The following is a 9,926-nucleotide window of genomic DNA, read 5'->3' as shown; positions in this document are numbered from 1 at the left end:
ATGTATGAAGCCTTTGAAGTAAAAATAAAATGAAATAAATAGGAATATTAGGCTCATGTTAATGTTTTCTAGTTTCTATTGTTTATGATCATGGAACCTGAAAAGCTCACACAGTAGATTTTCATCCCATCGAACTTCTGTAACTATTTTTGACCCTTTGGAAAATACCAGCTGTGAGGAGGATTTAATTTGCCTCATGTCAGGAACCTATCATCTAAATTACTTGAAGAGTAGATTTTGTCAGATTTTGCTTTGGAAATTGTTTTAATTGAATATTTAGTCATAACAGACTTTGTATGAACTAAGCTGATTTAATCAGTTTTAAAACCTCTCATTATCTTCTTAGATTAAAGAAGCTAATACTCTTTGAGATAGAAGGAAATCTTTTGGGGGGCATGTGACTGTGTTAGGGCGCCCCACCCCTCGTGGCCAGTGCTGGGAAAAGTGTAAAATCCGGGTCCTTCTAGTCAAGTCCCTCCCGGGAAAGCCTTGTGGTCTCCACAAAGAGCCCTACAGATACCAAAGAGCTCGCTCACTTGTCTTGTAATTCCTCAGGGTCTGTGAGGCAGAACAAGGAAATCTGATTGAAGCCAATATGTGTCTTCTGCTCTCCAGACTGCCACATCACAAATGCTTGTTTACATTGGGAAAGTTTCTCCTGTTAAATAAGAACAAATAATTCCCTTAGAGCTCGTCCATGAAGCCTGTTGTAAGCATTTTCTGGGGTGCTGGAGTACCCCATTTTAAGATTTTTCTCCTTTACCACAGCTTTCCCTCATTTTTGAAATGACATTATAGTTTATAGCAGATGTGTACATTTAAGATAATGTTGCTATCAAATTGATGGTATAATTGACAGAGAAGAAACATGAAAAGGAAAACATGATCCATTAAACTAAGGTTAAGTTCCCTGCCCACCTTACCCTTTCTTTACTTCAGCTGGTGTCCACACTCTGCACATGGTCACAGACTTTGTTTGAAAAAAACTTTAGATGTAAATTGGGTCCAGTAGACACAATGTGCCTTCTTGTAAATAATCCTTGACTGAACTTGACTCTCCTTGAGGTCCTCAAGGTTAGCAAGCAACATAGCTTAATCTGTGAGCTGCATCCTGGCTCAGGCTTCCCTTTGGGAGAAACCTCACGTCTGCCAACCTAATCTCACCAACAAGTCACCTTTGTCAGCTCTGAACATCTTACCTAATCCCAGTCATAGTTGTGGCCACACGGTCGTGTATCTCCTGTAAGCTGCTCCTCCATCTTCCCCACTTCCTCTCAGGGACCAAAGTAGCGCTGGGTTTGGAGTCTGGGAATAACAGTGCTACCACAGGAAGTGGGCTCCGCCTTCGGGTGCGACCACTCCGGTACAGACACAGATCTGACAACACTCACAGTGAGCGCATGGTGGCGCTGCCTTCCAGCCAACAGTTCTGGACCAGCCGCAGAATCTATCCAGCTATGCTTGTGGAATTAAGATCCTATCACATGGGGCCCTTAGTTTAGCAAACTTTGATTAGAAAGTGTAAGAATTATACTAACTGATAGACATTTAGCACCCTTACACCTCATAAAAATGTTTTAAACATAGAACCCTCCAGACATGCTTTTAAATATCCTGTGCTCTCATTGTCTCTATGAGCAGTTTCAAACAAAGAATAAAACAAATGTACATACAAGAAATATGAGAAATATTTTACCAAATAGTGTGGCCAGAGATAGTCAGAATTTGATTTTTTTTTCTTTTTAGCTTTCTGAATATAGAACTCTTTTAAAAATATAAATCTACTCTTTTACCTTTCTTGTGTTATTTCTGTGATTTCACTCATAAATCAAAGTAGAGGACTGCCTGTATATTGCTTATTTCTTAAAATATTGGACTCAATTACAATTCAGAGTGGTGGCTCATGACCATAAATGGCCTGGATTCTAACCTCAGCAGCTAGGAGGGGACAGAGGGTAAAGAGGAAAAAGGAAGTGAGGAGGTGCAGAGAAAAGTCCTGGGAACATGTGCTTAGGTATAGCAACTAGATGAGCTTCCTCCTGCTGCTCTCAAGAAAAGAAATGCTCAAATAGATTCCTCACACATCTCATTGCACTCTTCTGGGCTTAGTGTCTTATGACTTTTTTACATAGGCATCAAGATTTAGAAGACTTTTTATTTATTTAACCAATTAATCCCCAAATCACCATGTTTCATGGTGCTGACCTGACTCAGTTTTAAAAACAAAACTCAGAAACTCTTAGAATATGAGAATGGAAGGAACATTTGAGATCATCTACCAGGGCTTCTTGCCCTTTAATGTACAGAAAAATTACTGGGGTGCTTACTTGTCATACATTTCTCCACCTCCCCTTGATCTTTGAGGCCTAAATATTTGCAGTCTTAGCTAGCGCCTCAGTGGCTAATGCCAGTGGTGCTCCTATCTCACTGAGAACCCCTGATGTTATCCAACCTCTGTACAACAGATGAGGAAAGACCCTCACCCCTAAGCCCTCTCACCACCCTGATGTGAATGTATAGCACCAACAATCTTGTGAAAGCTAGAGAAAACCATTATCATGAAGACTTCATAAAGGATGCTCATAAATAAGAACTTTATGGCTAGGACCACAGCAGTCATAAGTAGCCCATCTCTGGAAGTCCATAATATAAAATTTTTAATACAGAGTGGTGGCTTTTCTCTTTTATAAATACCATTTCAGCCTGTTAAGAGCAAAGAAATTAATGTTCAGAAAAGGTAGTTACTCCATATGTGCAGTAACTACTTTTCTATAATGTCTTATGGCATCTGGGGTTCAGCATCATTGAACAAGATTAAATGAATGTTATAGAGCTATAAAATTGCATGTAAAATAACGCAAAACTGTTCAGATTACTATCAAAGTAGCCTGGGAATGAATTTCCACTAAAATTAATTGTCACTTTCTAAATGTAGCTTAGCAAAGCTGTTACTAAACTAGAGGGATTCTTTAATACACAGAAGTGTCAAAAATTAAATAATCATTCCCCAAACCATATGAATGACAAGCAGAAGCCATTGTAAAGTCAATATGTTTTTGTTCATCATTGCTGCTGAAATTTAGAGTCCCATTGTATATGTGTGTGTTGAATGTGCTTTATTAGAATATCCAATAATCTAGCCTTTGGATATTCTATGCTCTGTGTCCTTCAGAAATCATGAAGAATTTGTGTTTAATGTTTTAGTTTAGCTGCTGCCTGAAAAAAGTTGTCAGATCATCTAATGCAATGCAAGATTTCCATTTTTCTCTTCTGGTACTGAAGTCAGAAATTTTTTTCTTGAACTTTTGGAACAAGTACTTCTTTGGGTTTTATTAAATGGAAAACTTTGCATTACAGAAATGAGAATGAATTAATGTGTTTGAATTTCCTATAGAAATTAATGGTACCTGTAATCTTTTTACATACAAAAAAGCAGTTTTAATAAGAGTTTAAGAAAGTAAAAAGTTTAGTTTTAGCATTTTAAGTTGGAAATATTAAAAAACTTAGAGTTTTAATAAACTTGTAGAGTTTCTGTTTTCAAATGCACTTACTTATTTTGTGAATATCCACTAAATTCTTCCCAGATTTCTGAGACTTTAATCAGGTAATGTGGTTTTTAATAATTTTATGATTTTGTTTTAAAGTTGTTAATGCTATCTTAGTATTTTTTTAATAACAAGTCACCATAATTTTTATGTATCATCATGGAGAATTTAATTTCATTGACTATTATACAAAAGACTTTCACATTAAAACTAGTGAGCACTCTTCAGCTGGAGACATCTAGCACCATTTGTCCCAAATTTCAAGTCTTATCGGTTGCCTTGAAAGTTGTTCATTCTTCAGAGCAATCTTACCTATGTAAGTTGAACCAGGTTTATTTGCCTTATGTTTTGGATCTTCTTGCCCCTGCCCCCATTTTATACCATCTGTGCCCTGTATAGTCAGGACCCTTCCACATCTGGCTACAAGCTGGTGTAATGCCCTTCCTTTTGATCTGGTTTCATCTAGTGATTTGCTCAGTATTTTTAAGGTCAGACTGAAAACTTTTCTGTTCTAGTTATTTTTGATTTTATATTGTGTGTTGTGTTTGATGTTCAGATACGTGTGAAAGTTGCTTCTATAAGTCAGTAATTTTTATTCCAGCCTTTTGCAGCAGTAAGGTAAGACTAGTCTGTACTTTTCTTACTTGAGAATGTTGTGATTTATGTGTTTAGTGCAAATGTTAATTTGTTCAAAAGTTCTTGCAGTTTTCTAATCTATTGCTATGAATTGTGCTCCTTCCCTTGGCAAGTTACATTTTTATGGAGTGTGTTTAAGTGTTATTAAAATTTGTTGAACTTTATTTTGAGATCTTTCCTAATCTCTTGTCACTAATTCTCACTCTATATTTGGGGTTTTTGTACTATAGAAATATCCTTTTCATCTGCCATTTTGAAAATTCCTGTAGTTTTGGCAGCTACATTGTGTAATCTTAGTTAGGTTACGTGTATGTATGTGGTGATCATCATAACCCTGCTTATTCAAGCACAAACTGGAACTTTCTCCCCAACAGCTCAAGTGCATCGGGGCTCCTAGCACTGTGTTTAACAATCTCTGCAGTACCCTGATAAGAACAACTATTTCTATTTTGAACTTCCCTAAGGAACATAACCATAGGTCTCATCTTTGTCTCTCTCTCTCTCTTTTTTTTTAAGAAACAAATTTTTATTTAAGAAGCTTAATGCAATAAAAAACTGATTTATTTTGTCAGGAAATTGACAGTATGCAATTATTCACCACAGAGAGGTTTTTTTGTTTTGTTTTGTTTTGTTTTTTCACACCAGTGAGAAAATTCTGAAACAATTTGTTTCCAGAAAAAACATTCTAAGGTTGGCATTAAGTTTATCTTCACAATCAGTCTCCTACAGTAGACATAATTTTACTATTTCCATTTTATATCTGAAGAAACTGAGGCTCAGAAATTAAACAGTTTGCCTGACAGTATCAGTGGCATAGCCAGAACTCAGTCAGGTCTTTAGACATTTTTGTTGGTGTTCTGGTTACTTGACTCAATAGTATTCTGCAAAGATCAATGATTATAAACAAATGTTTCCTTTTGTTGTTTCATTTCTTCAGTATTTACTTTTCCTAGTTTATACATGATTCATATAATAATATCACTACTAGTAGTAAAGCCACTACTGAGAAATGGATTAATGATTTGTCTATAAAAATATCTTTAAAATAGCACTATTAGAATTTTCAATTTTTCTTATCATAGAAAACAAAACAAACCTTTTATTTCTAACAGGCTCCTGCCTAGTAGATCATGATATTTTAGTTTTCGCCACTGAATTTATATATACTTTTAACTTTTATGTCATGATACTCATAAAAATATAATTCAAAAACTCAAAGGAAATATGTTAGCTGTAAGATGTGGGTTTTTTTGGCAACAATCCAAAGTGGCAAACAAAAGTCCTTACAGAATTATTCAGAATGTATAGGACCTCTTTCACATCTATAGCTATATTCCTGAAAATCAGTCCATTTATAATTTCTATCTCCTAATCTCATGGTATTTTTAAATAGGCAAGTCAATGTTTTTTACAAGTATTTTGTGTTCATGCAATGTCCTCTTTAAGAGAAATCCCCTTTTGGATTTCTGTGATGTTTCTTCTTACAATTCTGCATGTCAACTGGCTACTGTTTTCTAATATTTTTCAAACACTCTCTGCATCAATGTGGCTCTGAGGCCAGTAAGACTTCCAAACGAGGGTTCCAATTGTGGTATATATCCATTATTCAGAGGGTTCCTCTGGGTTTTCAGGACTGTGCTTTCCTTGGGAGTCTCTGAGTTGGCCTCTGCTATGGGGCTGGATTCTGCAGTTTCTGGTAGTAAACTGTCGTCACCAAGAACAGTATCTTCAGGATTTGGTGGGGCTGGACAGAAATCTTCAGTGGGGAAGATTTGCTGGAAAAGTGTTTCAGCCTGTTTGACTGCATTATCTTTTCCTAAACCACAGTCTGGCCCAGAGCAGACATAAACATTGAGTAAATCATTGTAACAGTTCCTGCTGACTTCTGAAGAATCTCTCATATTGAAGTAGAGAGGCCATTGAATTCTTGGCTTCTCGACATCTTCATTTTCTATCTCCATTTCTGTATATGGAAAAAACAATCTCTACACAACTAGTTCTAAATCTTCTTTTGCTGTTTTAAAAGATGTACAAGTCAAATGAACTAAACAGGTGCCTTTCATGCATGTCATTGTTGAAGAACATAATTCAGTGACCCAAACAGCAGAAGTTTTTGGCTCCTCCGCTGGTACTGTCCAAATGGAAATCTGTTGATAGGAATCTGGATTTAGTACAGATCTATCTGTAATTAGAACTGTCCTGGAGATTTGCCTGTATTGCACATGTGGGCATGTCTTCTCAGAAAAGTAACTGTCCTCCACAAGGAAATGCTTAAGAGTTTCTTCTCTGTCCAAACTAATCTATGATTGCTTCACATTTTCCGGATTCTTTCTCCACTGCAAGGTACTGTGTAGAATGGCGAAGACAGTAGATGCCCTCAAACACAGCACACATCCTTCAGAAACACTGGGGGAGTTCTCCTTGACCATTCAAAGGAAAGAAAAAAGGAGTGTTTCCGTATCGTCCAAGACAGTGAAGAAGCTTTTGGTAGCTCTGAGACCATCTGTGGTACTGCTGGATGTTTCTGATGAATGCAACACAAAATATTGGAGGTTGGGTTTAGCTTTTGAGTTTTTAAAAATTCAGGAAATGTTATTTTCTCATAGGCTTTATATTTATCAGGATCTTTCTCATATTCCATACAAAATGTAAGAAATTTCATTAGCATTTCATTTTTCTATCACAGCTAGTTGTTTATTATTAAAGACATCTGCTCTGGAACAAGGAACCTGTTCCACTCTTCCTTCTTGAATGCAAGCATCCTGGTAAAATTTTTAAACTCTGCCTATCGACTAACATTAAATTTGATTAGAAGGCCAATTAGCAAACCCCGAGAGTGCAGTGGCTTTGATACCAAATCAATATTAAATCTCCTGCCTTCCTTAATAACCTGAGAGTAAGTAATCCTGTTTTTCTTCAGTTGCTCTATAGTGTCCTCTGCTGTAGACACATTTTCACTTGTTTCCTCATCTTTATCATCACTATGGCTTTCTTCCCCCCATTTCTTCAGCAGTGTTTACTTCTAGGGCAATCTCTGATCAACCGCTTGGGGTTTGTTCTGCAGACACCTTATAGCTCAGAGTGCTCAGTGACTCATCTTCTATAGGCAGGTGGTTAGGATCTGCAGCTTCTGTGAAGCCTTCAGATACCACAGAAGCGTCGTTTTTCTGTCGTGCACCAGTTTCTTCAATATGTTCCTGAAAATTCTGACAAGAGCAATGGCCTCTTCACTTTCAAGGATCTGCTCTTGTCATATGGAACTTTCAGTTATTACATCACTGTTTTCCCAGCATTCCTTTATCCAGGACAGTAGTCCTGAAAAGCTAAAATGGCCCCGTTTCCTCCATAGTTGCTTCTTGAATCAACATGCAGAACCCTCTGGGCACTCCTGGGACATACAGCTGCAAAGATGGATTCAGGCAAACCCGTCCCTATGAGGATCACATCAAACTCCAAAGGGCAGCTATCCTCCATCTTCTCATCTTACTTTCTTAAAAAACAAATCTTGCTTACGTCAGTCCTTCTTTACCCTTTACCCTTTGAATGGTTCATGTCAGAGTAAGCCAGTTACTCTTCCTGCTCTTCAGTGCTACATTTGATCCCTGTGATTCAGCTGTCCCCTGCTTAGCCAGGTGAAAGGAATTTACTTTTCCTCTCTGGCTAATAGATTCCTTTCAAAATAAACAAAAATGCCAGCATAGTCTCACATCTTCTTCTGTTCATCTAAAGACTCTCCTGTCTCTATGGAGGAGGCAGCAATGCAAGAGTATGCATGTGAGGCACAATTAATTTTAACATAGCAAATTTAATGAAATCTTTGAGGGACAAGACATAACACACTAAAGGTTTTAAAATTTCATAATGACTGCCTTCTCATATTTGAGTCTGATTACTGCCACCATGCATTCTCCGTGGACTTTATCATCTAGTGGTTACTGATGATCTCAGTTGTTTTATTAGCGTGGATTCTGCCTTTCCACCTAATGTGTGGTGTTTCAGAGGCCAAGACCATGCATGCCTTTCCTTTCTCAGTGATTGTTTTAGTGTAGTAATTGCTGTTTTTTTTAAAAAACCAAACTAGTAACTGCTTTTCACTAATGAATGTATTAAAAATTTCTGGAATGCTACAGGATGATAGGTCTTTTGTTACAGGAAGAAAAGAAAACAGTAGCATTTACAAAGCTCAGCAAGTTCAAATATATATCATTGAAATATATTTATATTTCCCATCATCTAGCTGGGCTGTGGCGCTGACTACCTTCTTTCTTGCCAGAGAAAATAAGTTTAAATCATAAGCATATTTAACTAGCAGGCATAAATCATAAGCCTTTATAATGGTAAGCACATTGAACTCTGTACCATTTGCACAGATGGTATGGCTGAATGTGTGTGCTCCTCCCAACAGTAAAGATGTGGACAAGCTCTTACTCCCCAATTTCCTCCTCAGCTCAGGAAACTTAAATCATTTGGTTTTTGCACATATAGGATTCTGTAAAGTATGGGGCTAGAGGGAAGTTTCAGGTCTTAGAAAACATGTAGGCTTTGTGATTCTCTCTAATAGAGAAGGATGATAGAAATGACAGTAACACTAAGGCAGTATTTCCTTTTAAGGCAAAAATAAGTGGTGAATCATGACAATAGGCAGGTTATAAAGAACAAGACTTTGGTGTTTTCAGTGTATCTTTTTAAAAAATGAACACTACAGAATCAAATAAAAATTTACAGAGGCTCATGAGCCTCAAAGAGCATTGCCTAAAAGGTTGGTTTACAGAGATGCTTTTCAGATACTGCGAAGTTCAGACCATAGGAAACAATCACGCATCCTCACTGATACGCATTGCATCGCAAAATTTTAACATTTTTGAAACCAGTAAGCATTGTGTATGTACTTATTGATTTTGTGAAACGTCGCTTTTTAAAAGTTGTATTTTAAAGGTACAGAAAGCCACACGGGACATACGTGTAAGCGAATTGTAATAAGAATACTTCTATAACAGCAGATCAAGAAATAGAATTTTACCAGCCCACCAGGGGTCCACTTCATGTCTCTCTCTCCCTCCTCATTAAATAGTCACAGTTGTGATCTAACCCTTATAGGTCAAGTATGGTTCCTTATACTTCTCTCTGGCTCTATCACAAATGATGAACACCAGTTTTATCATTTTAATTATGGAAGCACCTCTACTGATGAAAATTTGTTTCATGAAGGTTGTTTGTCACCCTTTAAATGATAAGGACAAAAGGATGTACTGTAAGCACTTGCTACCCCCATAAACCAGGGCTTAGGTAGATTTGGATATGCTTTCCTATAGTATACAGCTCTGTTCATAGTAATAATATCAATACTAATAATACTAATATGAATAATAGTATTGATTAAATTCCATGCCATAAAATTATTCCTCCCCAAGCCCTATAAGGGTGATATTATTATTATTGTTATTATTATTATTATTGCTCCCATTTTCTGTGGATGAAAACTGAGGCTTCAAAGAAGTGAAATAACTCTCCCAAGATCATGTAATCATTCATGTACACAGCCAGGATACATCTGTGGCTCTATCTAGGTTGTTCTAATGCTAGGCTGCCTTGATGGAAATTGAATATTGCAATGGACAATAATTTTGAGATTTCTTTTAAGAGTTTGTTTTTAAAGAAAAGGATCTGTAGCTTTAAGACAAAGGTGGATACATTTCTGGCCTCGTTCAAACTTGTCCCTTCTCAGATGAAGAGATTATTCAGAAA

General features: G+C 36.8%; 1 pseudogene; it reads right to left on the bottom strand.

Annotated features, from left to right (window-relative positions):
• Nucleotides 1-5,783: 5,783 nt before the first annotated feature.
• LOC104870470 lies at nt 5,784-7,655 on the bottom strand (annotated as a pseudogene).
• Between the last annotated feature and the right edge of the window lie 2,271 nt (nt 7,656-9,926).

The sequence above is a fragment of the Fukomys damarensis genome, unplaced genomic scaffold, assembly GCF_012274545.1.
Source record: "Fukomys damarensis isolate Sample0158 unplaced genomic scaffold, DMR_v1.0_HiC HiC_scaffold_28, whole genome shotgun sequence".
Taxonomy (NCBI): Eukaryota; Metazoa; Chordata; class Mammalia; order Rodentia; family Bathyergidae; genus Fukomys; species Fukomys damarensis.
Note: the sequence above shows the minus strand (reverse complement) of the source record. Positions and strands in the feature narration are given on the sequence as shown.